The sequence below is a fragment of the Cajanus cajan genome, chromosome 1 (assembly GCF_000230855.2).
Source record: "Cajanus cajan strain Asha chromosome 1, NIPB_CcT2T_4, whole genome shotgun sequence".
Lineage (NCBI taxonomy): Eukaryota > Viridiplantae > Streptophyta > Magnoliopsida > Fabales > Fabaceae > Cajanus > Cajanus cajan.
In genome coordinates, this window is record NC_138517.1 from 63,897,940 (window position 1) to 63,916,745 (window position 18,806).

The window sequence follows — 18,806 nt, forward strand, 5'->3', positions numbered from 1 at the left end:
AAAAATATTTCCAAGTATTTTAAATCATCATCATACTCACTCTCAGTCAATTTAGATTAAAATTAACTCATGCACAAAGCACACACATGCGAAATAAGCTAATCAAACCAATACAACTAAGATTACACTATAGTAGATTACAAAAATAAAATCTAAGATTACAAAACAAAACAAGACACAATCTCAAACAATGTATGGCTGGAAATATTTTAAAAATAAGCAACAATAAGCCAAAATCGAGAGCAATTTTCAAACAAATTTCCCTACTCCTTGGCTTTTTCTTGTGTTCTTTCTTTTGTTTTCTTTTGTAATTATTTTGGTAACTCTTTTCACTTTCTTTTTCTTTTGACACAAGAGTTTAATGCCTTTTCAAAACATTTATAAGTCTCGTATTTGGTAATGACAAGGTTGCTAAACAAATTGCACAAACAAGAGGTAAATAGGTGTGTGTGTGTGTGTTACAAGTGCTCACAATTTAATCACAAATTTGTTAAGAAATTTTTAGGTAAAATTTTTCTTTGAGTTTCTTGCACTTTTATACACCTAATACCTCTGTTTTTCCTCTATTTTAATGCACAAAAAATAGAACAAGTTTCAACCATACAAGAGATTGAAGGAAGAAACCTAATAGGAAAGTGTTTAGTAATTTTTTGTGACAAACTTTTTAACAAGACATAAAGGAAACCTAACTCTAGGAAATTTGCTAGAACTAATAGCAAGTTAAGAACTCAATCATGTAAAGAAAAAGAACATTTAGGTCAGCCAAAGATTATGAAGCAAAAACCGCACCAAATAATAACTCAAAACAATGCAACAAAAATTAAGGTTTAACAAGCTAGTCTAGGATTCAATGACATATAAAGGACTACACGTGACTCTAGACAAAGCATAAGATTCAAAACCAAAAAACATGCTAACAATTATTAGTGTCCAGTCACGGACTCATGTTATAGGAATGGAGAAGACTCAAGCAACAACAAAAATGCACAAGAACAAGAACACCTGGTGCACAAAACAAATTGATTCAAGGAATTAGGAAACAAGCAAACATATGAATCAATTAACAATATGAGACAGAAGGATCCATCAAAATGTTTAGAAGAACTAGATCCATTCAGCAAACATGATTTATGACATAGAAAAAGGAAGAGAACAACACAAATTCAAGCTTAGAGAAAAAGACACATAATCTCAAGAGCACCAAAGCTCTAGATACCAAAAATGATGGAACCTCTTGAAGATGATTGTTGTTTCTTCAAGTTGAACCATCCAAGATCTTTCTGTTAAGTCAGATGAAGAAATTCCCAAAAAGGTTTTGAATGAGACAAATATAATATATGTTGTTATCTCTAACAAGTGAGTTAGTGTTTTCGAAAGACATAAGAAAAGGAAAATGACGAAGAGGCATAAGAATCAGACGATACAAAATGAAAGGACAACATAAGCACTCAACAAGCCAAATCAAGAACAAGACCATGCCAAACACAATCTAAGGCAGCACATAAAGACTCAGACGAAAGATGGTCAACGACCAAGAAGAAACTCCAGAAGAAATGGAAAGCCTGACCAGATACAAGGTTGACCAAGACGAAAGGAAAAGTCAAAAAGCTGATGATCAGACAAAGGTCGAAGTATTAAATTAAATGTCGACTACCAGACAAAGACAAAAATTGTCACGCAATCACCTGAGGAATCAAGCTTCAAAGGACAATTTGAATATCGTTCACACTCACAAGAGAACTCACGAAGTCATCGAAATTGTAAGAAGAAAAGAAGAAAGGAGAAAATCAAGCTCAGAACTAAAAGCATGCTTGTGTCAGGAAAAGTACATCACTTTTTTTAGGCAAGGACAAAAGTTCCACAACTATAGGATCAGAAAAGGACAAAAAGTTTCCTAGGATTCTGCTACATTCAGATACAGCTACTAACTGAGCAAGAAAACTTCACACATTGTCTATAAACAGGAAACAACATTTAATGCAAGAATCAAAGCATTAAATGAGAAGATCAAACTAGTCGCAAACGACTATATTTGTTTCAATGGACACTTGCAACGGGCAGAATCAACAAGAATATATATATCACTACTTCAAACCTCAAAAGGCTGGCTTTTGATTAGAAGAAAAAGAGTGATATCAAGACCACTAGACAGAGACCAGAGATAAGTGTTATTAGTTATTTGAACAATGTAATATTGTATCTTTATCTCTGTAGACTAAGGTGTTTGAAATGAATGGACTAAACCTTAGTGAGTGTTGTAAACCTATGTATCCTCTCCATGAGAGTAACCCAAACACTTAAACACAAGTCTCTGTAAGACTAAGGTAGAAAACCTTAGAGAGTGTTGATCCTATATGTATCCTCTTTGGGAGAGTAACCAAAACACTCAAACATGATTATGCATCTATCATTTGTAAAGCTTGAAGAGGCTAGGGAAAGAATACTTGTAAAGCCCGGAGGGGCTTGTCAAAGAATACTCACTGCTAGCCAGAAGTGGCTGAGAAGAATATACTAGCGCTGGTGAGTGAAGCTAGCGAGCCAGTAGTGGTCGAGAATACTTGGAGAACCAGAAGTAGTTTAAGAATACTAGCGTTAGTGAGTAAAGCCAACGGGTTAGGAGTGGTCGAGAATACTCAAGGCCAGGAGTGGTCGAGAATACTCAATGCTAGCCTAAAGAGGCTGATAAGAAGATACTAGCATTGATGAGTGAAGTCAACGGGCCAGAAGTGGTCGATAATACTTTTGTATTGAATTGCATATCTAGTGGAACCCTTCAGTTGAAGAAGACTAGAAGTAGCTCAGTTGAGCGAACCAGTATAAAAATGCTTGCATTACTTTTCCTGTTTAACTAAGAACAAATCCTCTTTACTGAGTAAATCCTTGTGAAAAACTTCGTCCAACATTTACATATAGTCAAAACCAATCTTCAGACGAAGACGCAATTTTGTTTAACAAGCATATTACACTAAAAAACTTTATCTGCTGCCTGTCCTTGAACAAAACTATTTTCAAAAAGGAAAATGCAAGAACTTCAATTATTATTTTTATGAAACATTTTCTGTAGCAAACGATAAACCTTTCTGACACATTGACCTTATGTTAAAGAAACTCAGCATAACAATTTGACTCTTAAAAATGTACTGGACAAAGAGCATTCCACTTGTGAAAACATCTTAAAATTTCCTCATTTACACACACACACATATTCAACCCCCTTTCTATGTTTTTTTCATGTCTAACTTCACTTTCTCCGCTTGAAGATAGACGTGCCAATGAAGAGGAACCTCCTTTGAAGAAACTTCAATGGAGGATGAACCACTTGAGAGTGTTCGACCACTTCTTGAGAGAATGAAGAAGCTTGAAGAAGCCTAAGGAGAATGTTCTCCACAGATTCTAGGTGACTCTGATAAGAGAGAATTTGTGAAAATTCTGAAATTCATTCATCAAAAGTGAGGGAAAAGGTTGGAGTTACAAATATATAGAAGGAGGTAGCTTAGGGAGCAAGCTAACCTTAACCATGGTTCAAGTGAACCATGGTTTGGTTGGCTTGATTGTCCAAGCTAGTTAGGAGGCTTGTTGAGCAAGCTTCTCACTTAGCTTGCTTCCCAAGCAAGCTAAGGAGAAGCTTGTAGGACAAGCTTCCCAAGCTTGAAGAAGGAGAAGCAATTCACGGCCAAAGAGAAGCAAGGCAAGCTAGGAGGATTTGGCTCATTTTGGCTCCTTGAATTAATTTCAAAAATGTTTGGTTTGGTCTAGTTAGGTGATGGAACCAACTTCTCCATGAGGGCTAGTGGTTGATTTCTTCTCTTCTCCAAGGTTAAGATGACATGAAGGGTGAACTCTTCAAGGGTATGGAAGTTGTGGAGATGGTGTTTAGGTAGGTGAAAGGTTGACACACAAAATGGAGGGGAGGAAGGGAAGGTGTTTGGTGGTGTAACTCCTTTAGGCTAGCTCACTTCACTTAGGATGATGAAGGCCAACCAAGGAAGACCCAAGCTCACTCAAGGAAGAAAGGAGAGGATAGGGGTCCATGGAGTTCCTAGGGGACTAAGGAAGGAATAAAGAGGCACAAGGCTCACTCAATATCATTAATTTCCAAAGTGGCTACAAGGTGGGTGACCTAGAGTACTTATAGGGAGAGAAAGGCATCTAGGATTTCTTGGGTGCATTTGGCCAAAATTTTGGAGTCCAAATGCATCCTAAATGAGCCCTAAATGCAGCCCAAACGAAATAACTATCATTCCTCCTAAAAGACTAAAGTACCCTTAGGCCTAGAAAAAGAAAGAAATGGACTTTGAGCTCATAAATTAAGGTTTAAGTCCTAAAATAAATCCTAAGACTAATTTTGCCCCATAATAAAAAGGCTAAATATAAATACAAAATAAAATCCTAATATTTAATGTACCCCAAAATACAAGGGAAAAATAGGAAAAGAAAATAACAAACTAAGGAGAGGGCTCAAAATCCACACATATGATGATCATGACTTTTGGTGTGGTGTGTTCTTCATCTTCCTTTACTCTCCTAGCCATGGACCTTGTGATAGGCCCTATATGATGCTTTAAGGATGGTCCTCCATCATTAGGTCCATCCAAAAATTATGAAACCTAGCTAGATCAAACCTATGAAAAATTAGGAGCAAAATGAGTCTAATATGTCAAATTTTGCCTAGGCCCAATTGCTAGTCACACCCTCAAGCATTGCTAAATGCCACCTCACTTCTACTACTGAAAAAATAGAAAATGAGTGTAATTCAAAATTAGGTTAAATGGAGTCAAAGTCTCCAAGTAACCTACCCTAGCTAGAAACAATATACAATGATTAATAACATGAAATAAAGTGCCTCACAAATACAAAGGAAAAAATAAGCATATACAAGGAATCTATGTACAAACTATATATAATTAGAACTATGCCTACTATTCATGATAGAGTAGTCCAAATGAAGAGTATCTTGGGCTTAGAGAGCCCACTGGTCTTCAAGTTGTCCAACTCTTCTTGTATGCTCTTGGTCATAGCTCTAGTGATTGGGCCCTTGGCCCATGGTCCATCAATACTATAGAAAAGACAAGTGAACAATTGCCTAAAGAATGGAGAACTTCTAAAGAATTATCAATTGGAGAAATTGGTAAAGGAGTGACTACTAGAAGATTTATAAAGAACATTTGTAATACAATGGCTTTTGTTTCACAAGTTGAACCCAAAATAATAGATGAAGCATTACATGATGAACATTGGCTAATGACTATGCAAGAGGAATTAAATCAGTTCACAAGGAATAAAGTTTGGGATTTAGTTCCATTACTAAGTGATCATCCTAAAATTGGAACTAAATGGGTATTTAGGGACAAGCTTGATGAATCTGGAATCATTATAAGAAATAAAGCAAGACTGGTTGCTAAGGGGTATAATCAAGAAGAGGGAATTGATTATGATGAGACATTTTCCCCTGTAGCTAGGATAGAAGCTATAAGACTATTACTTGTCTATTCTTCAATAATGAACTTCAAGTTGTACCAAATGGATGTAAAAAGTTCTTTTCTAAAAGGTTTTATTCAAGAAAAAGTTTATGTTGAACAACCACCTGGGTTTGTTGATTAAAAGTATCAAAATCATGTATATAAACTTAAAAAGGCACTCTATGGTTTAAAACAAGCACCAAGATCATGGTATGACAGACTGAGCAAATTTTTAATTGAAAATGATTATGTTAGAGGTAAAGTAGACAACACATTGTTTGTGAAGAAATTTAAGAAAGATAGAATGTATGTTCAAATTTATGTGGATGACATTGTTTTTGGTTCTACTAATCTCTCTCTATGTGAAGAATTTGCTAAGACTATGCAAGGTGAATTTGAGATGTCCATGATGAAGTTAGACATGAAAAACACATAGAAGGGGAGTTGAATATGTGTGTGTTAGTACGAAGGAATTTTATAAATGTTTTTGCAAGAGTAATGTTCTTCGTCTAATGCACTTTTGAATGTCAGACAGTTACACAAAATTTGGTTAACATAATGTCATTGCATTTGAAGGATTCATCGTCTACTGAGAAAAATGTTTTATAATGATAATTATTGAAGTTCTAACATTTTCCTTTTCAAGATAGTTTCATTTGAAGACAAGTAGAGGATAAAGCTTTTCAGTCTAATATATTTGTTAAACAGAATTTGCGTCTTCGTCTGAAAAACGGTTTTAATGAAGAATAGACAGTAGACGAAGATTAATTGTGATTTGACAATTGAAAATAATCTGCGTCTGAAATATAGATAGAGTAGTGCAATCACTTTTATACTGGTTCGCTCAACTGAGCTACGTCTAGTCTCCTTCAACTTGAAGGGTTCCACTAGATATGAAATGAAGAACATTTGAGTATTATCGTCCACTCCTGGACCTGAGTATTCTTGACCACTCCTGGCCCTAAGTATTCTCAACCACTCCTGGTGATGGAATCATGCCTAGAAGGGCAAGAGGTGATATCTTGAAGGAACCAAGAGGAATGGGCTAGACATGAAGATTTGGGCTAGTCATGGAAGGCCCAAGTTGAGCTTCACATGGGCCATCTCTTGATAAATCCATTTTTCTTATATTTTGTATATATTATATTAGTATAGGTTTCACATATTTTGGTCTTGTATTTTGGACCACATAGATTAGCATTTTTGGGCCATAGGCTTATTGGGCCTGTTTTTGGGCTTTGTGGACCTTTGGGCTTTGTAGGCCTTTGGGCTTTTGGTACCCAATATTGGGATCATTTTGTTTCTTTTATTATTTCCTAATGTTTGTATATGTTTGGCCATTGTATTTAGGCCATTAGCATAGGAATATTGAAGGAATACTAAAATAGACCAAGAAGCTAAAATCTAGGTTTCATTTAGTAGTCATTTGAGATGCATTTAGATCACATGTTTCTTGCCAAGCATGGCTGAACATGTGCAGCTACAAATACACTTTAAATGTCCCCTAAATGACATTTAGATGCATGGCAGCCCCATATTCACGGACTAAGCACATGGAGCCTTGAATTTGAATTCAAATTTCCATTTGAAATTTGAATTTTTGGCTCCAATCACTACTACAAAAGCACTGTTCTACATCGGTTCTGAAAGCTAATTTACATCGGTTATAAAACCGATGTAGAACAAACCGATGTAAATTTGCGTTCAAATCTACATCGGTTGTCAGAAAACCGATGTAGATTTGCGTTCAAATCTACATCGGTTGTAAATAAAACCGATGTAGATTTGAACGCAAATCTACATCGGTTATACCAAAAACCGATGTAGATGTGCATTTAAAAAAAAATTAATTATTTTTTTAGATTCTTTCTGGGTTACCTGTATAAACATATTTCATTCATAGTATAATTTCAAAATCTAATTATTGAGTTCCAGTTAGTTTCTTGAATTAGAGGTTATCAGATACAATAACTACTCTAATAAAGCTATAACTTTGAATTCCATTTTAAAAGAAGACAAAACAGGGTATTCATAAGAAGGCACTAAGTCCATGGTATACAATAATAAATATATTAACTAAACATAAAAGGTTCAAACCAGCACCAAGCTGGAAAAGATCCTGATCAAAAATTCAAAAAGAATACCTCAAATTTGACACTCTTATTGATATTACCCGAGTGGAACTCTACTCTGTAGCCAAAGATGTGTACAACTCAAGCCAGAGCTAGGAATGAGATCATCATTCATTGAAACTGACTAGTTTATAGTATATAATACAATTATATCGAAGGATGAAAATTTGAATTCTTTCTTCAACAAAAAAATCTGAAACGTGTCTTTCTCCTTATGTCGTTTAATATTGTTTGCCTAGATTTTAAGATTGCGTAATGGGTAGAGGACCAAAATGCCTACTATTCCTTCAATCAAACCAAATGCCTACTAAAGACAAACAAAATCCCAACAAGAAATGATAGAGGACCAAAATAGAGGAATACAGCTCAGAAACAACACATGCAACCAGAAAAACCAACACTCAGTTCAGTACAAGTCACTCAAACCATGAAACCCAGCAGAGAACATGTGAACAGGAAAACACACAAACCAGAAACAGGGGAAGTAAAAAATCCACAAACTCAGTCCAATTAAGAGTATCCACTTGAGTATAGGAGGATATACACGATGCACAATCAACACCATTTTTTTGTTGCTCTAAAAATGGGCAGGTTTAGGTGCCTTTACTAATAATAAACAACTATTTCAAAAGAAAAGAAACTAAAAAATAAAGGCAGAAAATTGTTTTGGAACGTAAGGAGAGACCTTTCAATTATCCTGCTAAGATGAAGAACAACAACGTTCAGACCTTTTGCAAAAAATGATATGATTACACTACAATTATTTGATTTAAGTAAAATTTAAAATTATAAATTAAAAGAAAAAATGAAAATATAATATAAAATTATAAATGTAATTAACTTTTAGGCATAGCAAGACACGTATTCTTCCAGCTATGTTCATGCATTTAATCAAGATAAAGTTAGATGCTAGGCTCTGAGCTGGGACTAAATCATTGCTAATCATATATGATATTTTTTTAGATTTGCATCATATATACGCGTATCCTCTATGTACTTTACTTTCACCAAAGAATCCTCTGTGTACACCAGAATTCCGTGTGCATAAATATATGAAAATAAAAGCAGAAGCATAAAATGAACCAAAGCAAAGACAGTGAAAATTGTAAAACCAGGGAGGAGCTAGCAGAGGCATCCTCATTGATTGAACGAGTTTAGCAATAAGAAAACAAAAGTGGAATTGTTTATGGATAAATATGCACACATATGATATTTAATTAAAGAAAAAATGAAAATATAATATAAACTATAAATGTTCTTTACATAGCGGTCATTATCTTCAGGGCGTTGCTGCCAAAGAAATCACGTCAAGAGTTATGTCAAAATGACACCCATTTTATGATGGACCAATGAACTTAACTAAATTCACCAGTAGAATCTTAAATAATAACCAACCAACCATTTATCAAATCAAATGTTTATTAAAACCTTGGTTAAAAATATGGCATGTCCTATATGTCCAGTAATCATATCGCAGCACAAATGGAAGAATTAGGAAAAATATAAGATTCACAGTAAATAAATTCACACCTTTACGGTTGAGCTTGAAAGCATTGAGAGAACACTGATGCAGATAGAACTAACTGTCATCGCAGGGGACCATGAATCATACAATATATCTGCATATTTCCAAAGCATATAAAATGTAAGCTTACCATCAAAAAGCAGCACCAAGTCAATCATGTTTATCTAAATTGAAAAGGAAAAAATGGCTAACTATAAAGAATTGATAAACTAAAATAGATGGGGTTTCATAGCTGATACTCCAATTTTAAAACTGAATATGCAAATAAGAATAAAACTATTGATTATGTCAATGTACAACTCCATAAACAATAAATTTTCCCAGAAGAAAAAGGTTATCCATTTTAACTAATTTCAACTGACAAGCGGAAGAAAATAAAAGTTAATGCTTCTTAATTCCTCCTTAACTCTTACAGAAATTTCTTAATATAACTGACAACCACCACCCGAATAAGCAAAAGAAAGAAAGAGAGAAAAAAGAGCATTTGCCTAACCAGAGTCATGTACAATATCTCTTGGTCAAATATCGTACAATTCATTTAGAAAGTCAGACCATTTTGTAGTACAAACTCCTATTAGATTCATCCCACAGAATAGTAGGGGGAGAAAAGAAAACAAAAGAACCAGCTCAAACCAAAATTTAGACCCTTGGGAGGCAGAGACATCTCCAGATGAATATGAAACATTGAAATGTGATTGAAGTTGTCATAAGTCATAATTCTTTGCATGCTCCTATTAAATAATACTTCACCGTAAGAGCAATCTATTGTCAAGAACAATACAATGTTATGAGGTAACATCCTTCTTCCCATTAGCCTTAGGAGCCACAAAATGTTGCTGCTTGAAGTTTATATTTCAAAAGAACAAAAACATATATAAAAAATGCCGCAAAATAAGGTGCATATATATAGAATGCGCAGGTAACTGTATGATGCTTCTATTTCAGAAGAATGAAAATGGAGCAATGGAACAACCAAATAAGGAGCATGGAGCAAGTGAACGAGTGTATATGAAACCCATATTTCAAAAGAATGAAAAATAGAGAAATGGAATAATTGAATGGAAATATAGAATGGGTTTAATAGCATTTCTTCAATTTCGTGTCATTTGAAAATTTGAGCTTCTTTGAATTTTCAATTTCTCTTGTGAAAATTAGAACAAAAAAAAACAAAATTATTGAATGGGTTGTTTCATGCCTATGATATAAAATCACATAAATTCCAGGATGCATCATTAAACCCTAAACTAATTGAAAATAGGGGGACAGAGCAGATGAAACTCACCCAAACCTTAAACGATTTAGGGTTCCTTGCGCGCACAACTTCAACAATGGCACTGAAGCTTTTGCAGATGAAGATGAGGCTTCCAGAGACACTTCTTCGGGGGAAACGGCTCGCGCTGGTCACCAAACAAACGGAACAAGATGGGGCTTAAGCTTATACGACAATGGCGATTCTGGGGCGTGCGTAGTTTGGGTGTTCAAGAAGATGCTTAATGTTCTTCTATCTCGTGGAGAAGGGGCGCGAAAGCGAGTGTGAAAATTGGCCTCGTACTACATCGGTTTCTAAGAGACCCGATGTAGATATGTTTGTAATTAATCACAAAAATGCCACCGCGCTTTCAAAACGACATCGATCCCACCCTAAACGATGTAAAACACTCATCATTTACATCAGTCTCCTCTATAACCGATGTAGATATGATTTACCTTGTGCTCTTATTTACAATTATGCCACCGCCTTCATTTTTTACATCGGTTCTACATGAACCGATGTAGAATTGACGATGTAAATCAGAATCTTTGTAGTAGTGAATATTGGCTAGTGAAGTTGCCGCCACCTAGCTTGCTTCTAGGATCTATAAATGCTTGTTCCTTCACTCTTTGTAAACACTTTGAATCATAATAGAAATTTCTGAATTTTCATTCAGCCAAGTCTCTCTCAAAGTCTCTCTCAAAGGTTCATAGCCTTAGCCTTAGGAATCCTAAATTCTAGGCTTAGTCCGTGATCTTTCATTTGAGTTTCTAGCTAGGATACTTCCATCTTAGCTTAGGAATTCTTTCACATTTGATCTCCATTCTACATTCAAGTCCAGAATTCATCATCAAGGAAGAAAGGTCCATAAGCTTGGAGGAGGCAAGGGAAGATCAAGTTTCACTTCACCTACCGACTTCCATCATTTTTGGTATCAAGAGTTTTTCTTCCTTGAAGGTTAAGTGTTCATTCTCAACGATTGGAATCTAGATTTTCATTTTAAATTGTCACATCTTGAGTCTCCTTGTGGATCTATAAATTTTTGAAATCAATTCTCCATAGATCCAAATGTTTGATTGCATTTTGGTTCAAATCCACAATCAAAATATGTTAGGATTCAACTTGTGCCAATTTTCTTTGATTTGAGTCATTGTTAGTTTTGATTGTTTGATTCGGTCAATTTGAGTCATATTCATGTGTTTTCTTTTAATTTTTGAATCTTAATTTTGTCTAAGTCTTGTTTAGTTATTGAAAATGTCAAAAACTTTCAAGATGTGGTTGTGATTTTGTGCTGAAAATTTTTGAGTAATTTTTGAGTTTGGCCGAGACTCATATTTTCCTATATGTGCTTTCCTTGTGTGCTTTTATCTTTACATTTTTGAGTTCATATTCATCATTAGATCATTGATGAATTCCTAGAGTTAGGTTTCCATTGTGTTTAAAGAGTTTTCAAATTTCAAATTCCAATTCAAATCTTAATTCAATCATTGTTTCTTTGAAGTTTTTAACTGATATACCTATTTCTAGTGCATTATTTGTTTTGGATTCAAATTCTGGAAAATCGATTGCTGGAAAACAGAGAAAATACAGAGAAAATTGAATCAAAAGAGTTATAAAAAGAAAAGAAAACAAAATACAAAAGAATCCAAAACAACTTCCATCATTAATGTACTAGAAATTGAAATTTTCATTTGAAACTTCTAATGATTGTAAATCTGGTTCGTGACCATTTATTTTTGTGAAATTTTTGGTGTAAAAGGAAATTTATCTTCTCTGGAATTACATTTTGAATTTAGAAAAATAAAAGTTAAAAAAATAAAGAAAGAAAACAAAACAAAAAGGAAAAAGCCGAGAAGACTACAAAAGTGAGAATCAAAATTTCACTAAGTGTTTGGATCTACTATTTTGGTGATTGCTTCCAATTCTTTTTGGTTTTGTTAATCCATTCTAGTGTTTATCTAGGAACATTCCTTTTGAGTGCTAGCCATCATTGGAGTCTTAATTTTTAGATTTAAATTCTTGGCTAACTTTGAGTCTTGTCTAGATACACTTAACTCTTTGATTTTTGGTATAAGCTTGTTCTAATTGTGCTTTTGTTGCTTGTCCAAGTTTTTTTTCAAAACTTTCCAGTGCTGGAAGTGGCATTAAATCCCTGCAAGAAACTCAAACATTGTCTCAACAAGATTAGAAAAGAAGGATTGCTATGTCTAAGGCAAATAAGCTTAAAATTTGACCTAATTTTGTTGACCAAAAACTCCTAAACTTTCCATCACAAGAGTGAACCTTCCTAATTATTGTGAGCAGCCATTGTGTCTTCTACTTTGTGTTTAATAATGTGCAGGTTGCAAGGAGGAGAAAGGACTTCAAGAGGAGTGACGGATTAGAGTACAAAATTATTGTTGGAAAAATTCGTCACTAAAATCGTTGCCATTTCCGTCTCTAAATTTTTGTTTTTTTAGGCTAGTTTAATTTTCTTGCATTTTCATTGATTCCAATAAATTTGTAATAGCTTGGAGGGAGTATTAAGAAGCTGGTCAGGTATATCTAAATCCCTATAAATTACTCACGCTTAGATCTAGTGGAAGTGGCTTGAAAATTTCATATGATTTCAAGCTTCCACCTAGGGAACCGACTAGCTTGTTGATCTTGATCTTTGCTATTGTTTAATTGTTAGTATTGATTGCTGTACTTAGTTTCTTCGACTAGTTTTGAGTAGCTTTTGATTTCTCACGTTTAGATTGAAGTCAAGAAAATATTTGAAAATCATAAAGCATCAAATTTTTTGTGAAAAGATTTGTGGAATTGAAGCTAACATAAGGGGGTTTAGTAATTTTCACTTGAAAAGGCTTGGTTATTAAGTGGCTCTTAGTAGCTCACCTCCCTTGATAGTGCAACTTGTATACTTAGACCTCCAAGTGTTTAGTTTTGTTCCTTGCAAACAAAAATTCATTTTCTTTTTGCATTGCATTTTAAAACTTCTTGAGATTTAACTAGTTTGCTTAACATTTTCTCTTGTTTTTAAGCTTTCAAATTCAATGTTTTAATTGTCAAGTTTGCTATATGTTTGCTATTTGAAGTTTAGGGAAAACAATTTCTAAGTTCTAAAGGCTTAGTGTTGTTTAAGAACCACGTTTAACTAAATTTAAGATTATGGGGGAGTTTTGTTGGATAATCTTAAATTTCTAGAGATATCCGAGATATCCGAGATATCCGAGATATTCGAGATATCCAAGATATCCGGGATATCCGATTTAGTTATCTGGAATTATTTGATTTTGAGTTATTTTGTTTCAGATTAGATAAGATAGTTTTTTGGTAAGTTTTGATTTGATAAGATAATATCTTTAGCCAACTTTTCTTTAGGAATTTTTTTAAAAAGTTTCTTTTTGAAAACTCTTTTTGTTTAATCATGAGAAAACATTCCTCAAGTATTAGTGAATCAAGCTCTTCAAAATATTTTTCACAGCCTACTCAAGAGCTTAAGCCATTAACACTTTGGACAGAGCAAGAAGTGTTAACAAGAGAAAATGAAAAACTTGAAAGAGAAGCACGACTTGCAATTTTGGATATCCATTTTCTTATATTTTGTATATATTATATTAGTATAGGTTTCATATATTTTGGTCTTGTATTTTGGACCATATAGAGTAGTATTTTGGGCCATAGGCTTATTGGGCCTAGTTTTGGGCTTCATGGGCCTTTGGGTTTTTGGTACCCAATATTGGGCTCATTTTAATTCTTGTAATTTTTCCTTTCCATTGTATTTGGATGGCCATTGTATTTAGGCCATTAGAATAGGAATTTAAGAGGAACAAGTATTAGGCATGAATCATAGAGTTGTAATTACATTTAAGGATAATTTGAGTTTCATTTGAGTCACATGATTTGGGCCAAAGGTGGCTGCACATGAGAACACTTAAATGAATCCTAAATTACCTCTAAATGCAATTAGGATTCTAGAAAGGAAGGTTACACATGGGATGGACAAGTAGACGTTCAAATTTGAATTCAAATTCAATTTGAATTCAAATTCAATTTGAATTCAAATTTGGCGCCACTTGTAGCACATGGAGTTGGAGCCAATTTTCGTTGGATCCATGGCCTTAAATACTCATTCCTTTCACTCTTGTAATCACTTTGACATATATGAAAATTTATGAAAATTTCTTCAGCATTGTTCTCTCCCTCAAAGTCACCTAGAGTTCATAGTTTTAGCCTTAGGAACCTTAGTTTCTAGGCTTGACCATGGGCACTCTTTTGAATTCCTTGCTAGGATACTTCCATCTTAGCTTAGGGAATCATATTCTTCTTGTCTTCAACTCATCCTTCCATCTAGAATTCGTGATCAAGGAGGAAGATCTGGATGCTTGGTGTAGGAAAAGGAAGCAACACCTTCCACTTCACTTACCAACTCTATCATGATGGGAGAGCTTACATTTTTCTTGGGGTTACAAATAAAGAAATTAAATGATGGTATCTTTATAAATCAAAGTAAGTATTGCAATTAGTTTCTGAAATAGTTCGGTATGGATGGTTGTAAGGAGGCTGCAACACCTATATCAACCTCATGCAATCTTTTCTTAGATGAGAAAGGAACAGCTGCTGACAATTCAAAATTCATAGGTATTATTAGATCATTATTGTATTTAACAGTTAGTAGACCTGATATAATGTTTGTTGTGTGCTTGTGTGCAAGATTTCAAGCTAATCCAAAAGAATCTTACATGAAAGTTGTTAAGAGAATACTTAAATATATAAGAGGAACAATAAATGTAGGATTATGGTATCCAAAAGGAGTCTCACTAAGTCTGATAGGATATTCAGATTCAGACTATGCTAGGTGTATACTTGATAGAAAAAGTATAAGTGGCATAGTAAAAAGCAGGTATGTGTTGCCTTAAGCACAATTAAGGCTGACTATATAGTTGTTGTACACAAATCCTTTGGATGAAGCAACAGTTGAAAGATTATGGAATTGAACTTAACAAGATTCTATTAAGATGTGACAATGCTAGTGCCATTAATCTAACTAAGAATCCAATCCTTCATTCAAGAACAAAGCATATTGAAACTAAACATCATTTCTTAAGAGACCATGTTCAAAAGAATAATTGTGTGGTAGAGTTTATTGAGAAAAATAAACAACTTGCTGATATATTTACAAAACCACTACCAAAGAAAAGATATAATCAACTAAGAATTGAACTTGGTATAATAAATGAGTCTTATTTGAATTGATTGACTTGATTGCTAATACTTATTGATTGAATGATATGTAATTGATATGTAATGAATTAACTAAAGATTTGAAGAATTGAAGTGTACTAGAAAATTTTTGTGTGTTTGATGGATGAATGGAATAATCGATTATTCTGGAAAGAATCGATTATTTAGTGCAGAACATGTTTTTAAGTTGCATTTCTGATACAAATAATTGATTACTAGTGTAAATAATTGATTATCTAGGCGCGACTCTTCAATTTCTAAGTGGTTTTGAATGGTTATAACTCCGCGCCAACTTCCAACCTTCCACCTTCCATCATTAGTGGCACATATTTTGTCCCCAATCCGGTGCAAGAGTCATTTAAGCCTCTCATTACTCACATTTTATTTTAAAAACCCACCAAGTCTCTCATTCAACCCACAAACCCTAAGCACTCATCTTCTTCTTCTTCTTCTTCTTCTTATTTTCTCCAACCAAGAACCTATCTTTCTCTACAACAATGGCCTCATCCTCCAAGAGAATCAAAAAGCTTGAAGTGAGGGGGAGCAAGAGACCACTAGTCGTTGAATCGGAAGTCTTGATCAGTAAATGGTTTGCTAGTCAAGAAGCCCAAAAATACTACTTTGATTGGTATGCGGGTAGGAGAATCATTCCTCTGAAAACCATAAAGTTGGAATGGTTCAAGGATGAAGGATTTAGTTTTCCAACATTGCTATAATACCAAGAATTTGGAAATTTCTTGGAGCTGGAAGGTTTGTACTATCTTGATCTTGTTTGACTATTTCTCTATTTTTCTTCTAGCCATGAAGGAGTTACTCATTCGGTGGTTAAAGGAAAACGTATAAAGCTAGACGGGCCAACCTTGAAGGATGTTGCCGAGTTGATTGGAACCGGACACACAAAGCCCCAACCTTTCAATTTTGGCGGATTTAAAGAGTTGACCACATTTAGAGACTTTCAAAGGAACTCGGAGACCACCAATTATAGTAAGTTTTTAGATGGTGGAATGAAGAAAAATTCTAGGTTAATTTCTTTTATAATTACTTGGATGTTTAAGCCAAGATTGCATAATCATGCTAAAATGTCTAGAGATGATATTTTGCTAATGTATATGATTAAAAAGAAGGAAAAGATTGATTAGGTCTCTATTGTTAATAACTGCATTTGGAAGGCTAGGAGAAAGGAAGATGGTCCTATTCCTTATGCATTATTACTGTCTATAGTTATTGAGAATACAGGGGTAGGTCTATAGGGGGAGAAAAAGATAATTCTCCATACTTCAAATAAGATTGAGAAATATTCTCTACATCATATGGGGATGTTGAAGCAGGAAGACAAATGGATTTTCAAGGGTGATGTTCCACCTACACCTGAACTGGCGACTGATGATGATGGTGTTCCATCTCATGATGAGGAACAACCACCACAAGTGGAACAAGAACCAGAACTGGAGCCTAAGGCATTTTCTCCATTTGAGCAAATTACAATTAATAAAATTGAGGTTGTCATGGAGATGAGTAGGAAGCATGAGTCACAATACTCTGGGATTCTTGATAGGTTTGATAATTTAGATCATGAAATTGCAAGAATCAAGGCCCAACTGGGAATTCAAGATGACTCGGAGTGAATAATTAGGCTTTTGTTCTGTTGTTTAGGAGTTTTTAGTTTCAATTCGATTTTTAAATTCCTAGTTCTAAGTTTCAATAAGTTTCATTTTAGTTGTAATGGTTTTAATTCTGGAAAAATTTCATTTGGTTTAATTTTGGTTTGGTTGTAATTTGAACAAATTTAATTCTGGAACTATTTAACTCTGTTTACAAGTTTGATTGCAAATTTTGTTATTTTAAAATGTGATATTTGGATGATTTAGTATCATGTTAATCTTTATGATTAAGTAATTTGAGCTTTGATGCATATTTGTAATTCTTAAAATGATGTAGTTGATATGATTGATATGTGATATATTTGTTGGTGCATTTGGAATTTTGATCATATTAATCATAGCTTGAGAGTGATAATTTGAAATGTTGGACTAACTTGTGTAATTGTTTGTCTTGAGATACAATTCTTGAATCTACAATTTTATTTCTCTACTTGGACATATTGGTTATTATTTGGTTATATTGTATGTTTTTAATGATGTCCAAAGGGGGAGAAAGGTTAAATTTGTTTTGCAAGTCTGACTAAGCATAGTTAAGCATAGTTATTATGATAAAACAAAGCAAGCAATTTAAACTACTGTCATGAGTCATGGTGATCTTCTTAATTGAGAAAAACATGTTAGAGTTTGTCATCGTAAAAAAGAGGGAGATTGTTGAGATTCATGGATGGTGAATCAAGTTCTGAAGGTTTTGATGATAACAAAGGTCATGAATGAACAAAAGAGAAGATATGAAGACCATGAATGAATACCAAATGTAATAGGAGTAGTTTATGTGTTCTTATGTGTTGAGTTGCTTTGTTGGTCAATTTTATGTTCTATGCATATTTGTGCTTTGTGCATGAGTTAAGTCTTAATTCTAATTGTCTAAGAATGAGTATGATTATGATTGAAAGTAACTTGGAAAGGTTCTGAATGTGTGAAATCGAATTTTGGGAACTAACTCAAAATAATTGATTATTACTAACTATAATCGACTATTTCTGCTTTGTTTTTCAATAGATTGAGAAACCTTGCTGTAATAATCGATTATTTTTGAAATAATCGATTATCCCAGAATGTGCTCTCTAGAATAATCGATTATCTTGTGAAATAATCGATTATTCTGTTCTTGAGTGATTTCTATAAATTTTGAAGAACAAAATAATCGATTATCCTTAAAAATATTCGATTATCTGACTCTGAAAAACTTTATAAAAAGAGCTCTCACATTCAGAAACTTGAAGAAAACAAAAAGAAAAAAAAATTGAAAAGAGATAGTATACTTTTGATCTTTGTGATCTTCTTGGAGAGTTTTCTTTGTGAAACCAAGAAATAAAATACTTTGTTAAATGTTTTGAGAAAAATCATCATCATCACTACATTCTTGGAAAAGGAATTAAGATTGGTCAAGAATTCACAGTCTGATTTGTTCAGTTTGCATGTGAATTCATTCCTTAAATCTTTTTGTGTATTGTGGTAAAAATCTTGAGTAGGTTTCTCATGTGGTAAGGAATTCTTGTAGTGAGTTTCTACAAGAAGTACTTTCATGGGTGCAAGAAAGGGTCTATCTTG

General features: G+C 33.8%; 1 long non-coding RNA gene across 1 annotated transcript; it reads right to left on the bottom strand.

Annotated features, from left to right (window-relative positions):
- Window positions 1-8,694: 8,694 nt before the first annotated feature.
- Window positions 8,695-11,499, bottom strand: LOC145950411 (uncharacterized). The gene is made up of 2 exons (XR_014428370.1): window positions 10,399-11,499; window positions 8,695-9,210 (listed from the first exon to the last, which is right to left on the bottom strand). It is a non-coding gene; the product is annotated as an uncharacterized LOC145950411 (long non-coding RNA).
- Window positions 11,500-18,806: the final 7,307 nt, after the last annotated feature.